The sequence below is a fragment of the Morus notabilis genome, unplaced genomic scaffold (genome assembly GCF_000414095.1).
Source record: "Morus notabilis unplaced genomic scaffold, ASM41409v2 Scaffold89, whole genome shotgun sequence".
In the NCBI taxonomy this organism is placed as follows: Eukaryota; Viridiplantae; Streptophyta; class Magnoliopsida; order Rosales; family Moraceae; genus Morus; species Morus notabilis.
This window is the reverse complement of record NW_010357100.1, coordinates 539,741-544,435: the sequence shown is the minus strand read 5'-3', so window position 1 is coordinate 544,435 and position 4,695 is coordinate 539,741. Positions and strand designations below refer to the sequence as shown.

At 33.7% G+C, this 4,695-nt stretch overlaps 1 protein-coding gene across 2 annotated transcripts in view; it reads right to left on the bottom strand.

Moving 5' to 3' along the window:
- Positions 1-1,533: 1,533 nt before the first annotated feature.
- The window catches only part of LOC21401421 (protein ROOT PRIMORDIUM DEFECTIVE 1), a 12,419-nt gene continuing 9,257 nt past the window's right edge, over positions 1,534-4,695 (bottom strand). For both annotated transcript variants that reach the window (XM_010089123.2, XM_024164840.1), the window contains exon 3: positions 1,534-1,770. The gene's annotated coding sequence lies outside the window, so the exon portion shown is untranslated. The remainder of the gene's footprint in view (positions 1,771-4,695) is intronic.

Below are 4,695 nucleotides of genomic sequence, written 5' to 3'. Positions count from 1 at the left end.
GAAACCCCCCCGTCTTTGCCCCTCTCCGCCTGGCCCGCCACCATCTTCTTTGACTGCCCACCCCCCCAGGCTATTATTTATTTAATATATTATTAATTTAAATATTATTACATGTTTTCAAAAATTAAACCACCAAACGCAGTTTCAGTTTTTTTTAAAACTGAAATCAATCTCTGAATAAAACTACCAAACACATTTAAGAAATAATTCCAAAATGAAAATGAAAACGTTTTCATTTTTATTTTCATACAGAAAACAAAATTATTTTGGAACCAATTCCAAACGCACCCATATATGTCATTACAATTTGGTCCTTTTTTGTTTTTGTTTTATGTGTTAGTTTTTGAACTCAAGTTGTTTTTGAGTACTTTTGATTCCTAGTAAAGAATTTGACAACAAACTTTAAAATTTAATAGAGGTAATTATGTACCTGTCGCGTGACCACCTAAAATGTATAAAAATAATAACATAATGTCCGACTTTAAAATTACAATATTTTCACACTTCATATAATTATTTTTGTAAAATTTAAAGTTTTACGAGATGGATGTGGTACACTGTTACTACTTTCGTTAAATTTCAAAAAGTCTATTATTAGTCTTAGAATGCTCGGGGTAATAAAACTGCAAAAACAATAAGCTAAAAAGTCAACAAATAAAATTTAAGGATCAAGCCATAATTACTTTTAAAACTTTAGATCAATTATAATGATTTGACGATTTAAAAGTATATAGTATAAATAAGATACATTTTTTTTTCCTTTCTTGTGAAATTCTGTAAATAAAGAACAATTGTCGTCCTCTTTCTTCTCTTTTAGGGCAAAATACAGGGTTGTCCATTGGCAAAGTCGATGTTGGTTTCACTAGGAAATTGGTGTCCAAAACGAAGGGAGATAGAGAGCGAGAGAAAGAGAATTCCTAAACTGCGGAAAAAGTAAAACTAAGGACATAAAAATATACCTTAAAAATGAAGGGTAAATTCATTATACTTCTTTTAAATTTAACTAAGAGGAACAATAAACTAAGAGAAGGCACTTGGAGGGGTAAGTAAATTAAAGCTCGTTTGTTTCGCTCTTTTGAGTTAAGAACTTGAGTTCAAAAGCGAGTTTATAAAAGAAAAAAATACCGTAACAGAAAGTTGAATTTAAATTTTTACAAGAGAAAGCATTATAAAATCATGATTCCAACGGTGATAGGAATGAAACAATTTCTCTTTCATCTTTGGACATTCAAAAGTTGAATGACTCCTTTTTGGAAAAGGGTATTGGTTTCAAAGGCATTGCAATACCAATGTTGGATTGTTTTGAGTGCAATGCAACTCATGGTTTTTTTTTTTTTTTTTTTGCACCTTAGTTGTTTCACCATCATCTTGCAGAAAAGAAGAGGATAAAATAAAGTCTAAATTAGGTTTAGTATCACTTTAAAATTTACCTTTACCGTATTAATGTGTAAATTAAATTATTATTTATTATTATTTTTAAAAAAGAAATGTATACATTCGAACGCCAATTCTTTTAATTCAAATATTCTTGTAATCCACCTCCACAAATATCAAAATGATAGTATGATATGATACTGATACGTACAAGTCTGTTTGATAAGACAGACCAATTACCATCTTCCCGTGCATCCAAGGACCAAAAGCACATGTGAAATCATTCTTGTCCGCATAACTCCCCACAACATTTATTGTCACATTAAGAGGCTATCTGGTAGGCTTCTGCTCATCCGTGAAATATTACTTTATCTGATGGTGACGTGTTAGACGATTCTAGAAAAAGTCAATTAAAATCATGCATCAAACTAATGAATATCTCTCATATTTTTTGGTTGAAATGATGTAAATGAATTATTATTTTTAAATTAACAAATTAATTCACAAAATATAAAATTAGAAGGAAAAAACCACCTAATACACAAAAGAAAAAAATACTTTACCACTATTAATAATGTAATTACCACGTGTCCGTGCAACAAAGCTACCACATCACAGTGTAAATCTCAATGACATTACCTTTTACCATGTGACATTATTATTATTTTTTTCCCACATATCAATGCATCACCGAATAATAATAAAATATAATAGAACTCTGATAAAAATGAACAACACATTAGTCATGTCACTGATTACAATATAGTCTTTCTAAGAAGACCGGTTTTGATAACATAATTAATCTCAACTTAATTAAGATCAACAATGACATAAAGAAACGAGAAATGTAATATGAGTGTTAAAAGATGTAATGTATTTTTTCTTTCGCTTTTAATAAAATTCCCTACTGAGGTCTTTTTCCAACAAAAAAAAAAAGATTTTAAAAGGTGTAACAATGATCTGGAGACCCGAGTACTGATGTATATCATTGTTTGAATAAATGTCTTGTTAACTTCCCACTTCTGTTGAGGGAAGTATGGTCAAGCCGTATATATTGAGATTTCTAGCACATTGGATCTCAAATCCTACATATATTCGCATTACATCTTTCTAATACCAGTGTTTGAATAAACGTGTTATGTTCCACTTCTCATGTCTAAATATCAAAAGAAAATACAATCAAGCCGTTTGAGATATCTAGCATTGTTCACATGGAAATTTTTAAATCGGAATTTTGAGGTAAGTCCGAAGTTCTAAAGACAACGCCACTACAATTAGGAGAATTCTTAGGAGCCATGTTCATATCATCGATTTAAGTTTAAAATTTGAGTTTTCTTACAATAAAAAACTCTCAGAAACAGTCACATCTAACATTTTTACTACAGAAAAAAACTCTCATACAAAATCACATCTCAACTCAAATTAAAAACTAAAATCAACAAACTAAACGGACCTAAATTGACAATTTGACTTTTCCTTCTTGCCTTCATTGCAAAAACCCTCTACAAATGGGCTTCACTTAGACTCTTGACCTCCAAGTCCACAATGTTTAAGTTCTCTTATGTTTTAGATCCTAACCTACACTTGCAAATGAAAAATGATATTTATTAATGGGATAAAATCCCGTCGCTCACAAAATAGCGGATTCCACTTATCCACTTAACAGGATTTACTTTTAATGAGTAGCGAGATTTTAACCTTATCTAAGTAAATAGGGGTGCTCCTGTAACACCCTGAAGAATTAATTGAGATTAATTAAGGTAACTGAGATTATTAGTGTGCCTAATCTGATTTAATTAATTGAGTTTAAATAATTCCAAGATATTTAAATTATTCACAGTAATTTATTTAATCCAGAAGTGTGTATGGGCGCATTTTTGGACTGTTATATTTTACACATGTCATTTTCTTTTCTTTACTTTTTTTTTCCTTTTTCCTTTCTTTTCTTTCCTTTTCCTTTTCTTTCCCGTGCGTTTCTCTCTCTCTCTCTCTCTCACACACTTCCGTGCTCTCTCTCTCCCATTTGTGTCTCAAATCAAAACCGGATTCGAACCAAGAGTGATTTCAAAGAGTTTTCAACGTCAAGAGAAGGATTCGAGGTAAGATTACTGAAAGAACCTCTCTTGAATCTATGTTTTTCGGATTTCAAAACTTATTTTTGGTTCAAAACGAATTTTGATGGATTTTGAGTAAAACTATGGTAGAAATTGGAGATCTTGGGTTCTTTGGACTTGTTTTAGTACCTAGAACCTGGATCTAGTGGTTGTCCCTTGAGATTTTGTGAATTGGGACTGAATTTGCAGGTTTTTGAACTGATTTCCGCGAGTTTTCGAAAACTGGTGTTCTCCACCGGTCGACCGGATCTTGTTATGGCCACCGGCCGACCGGTCCGGTCGACCGGATGCACACCACCGGCCGACCGGTGGTGATGCACTTCTCTGTCACCGGTCGACCGGTGTACACGGGGTTTTACCCTGTTTGGCCTGAAATTGTTGTTTTGACCCATGTTTTCGGGGAAAACCCAAATTAGCTTCGTTTGGGGACTTGGGATAAAAGGATTAACATCTTTAATCCTTGTTTAAGATTGAAAACCCTTGGAATTGATTATTGAAACATGAAATTTGATTAGGGCACACTAATAAGAAATCTTGGTATATGACTGAGATTGGATTACTTTAGGACTGATAATTGATCCTAAAGTGTCGTTTTGTATCAGTGCTCGCGGTGGATTCAGACTGAAGGGGCTTGAGGAAGCGGAAGCCGGAAAAGGGCAACACTAGTCCCAGGTTTGATTGTGCGAGGTAGGATTTCTATTCCTTTTCCTTGTGAGCCTGTTTTCAAAAAGGATTTTGGCATTGAAAGTGTTTTAATGAAAGGGATTGGTTTGCGAAAGAAAAATGTTTTAAAAATCATGGCTTGTTAGTTCATGGAAATCCTTGGCTTGTCCTGTCCATGGAATCCATAGCTTGTCTAGTCATGGAACCTCATGGCTTGCCCAGTCATGGGCCCGCGGCTTGAGTAGTTCATGGGGTCATATGAACGATTTCATAATGTTAAATGGATGATTTCTTAAGATAAGAGATCTTATGAACTGATAATAGAGTCTATTGCTGTAAGCCTAGATAGGATGCGGAGAGTGCATCCTCGGGGGCAGAACCCGAAACCGGTCCGGGTAGGCGAGGCACTTGGTGAGGTGAGTAATTTGTACTAATTACTTGCTGAAGCCTGTAATATGGTTATTTTCAGTTATATTTCCTTTGAGAAAAAAGATGTGAGGTTCCGGCTGTTCTGTCGGGACTGAATGTCTTATTTTATTTATGT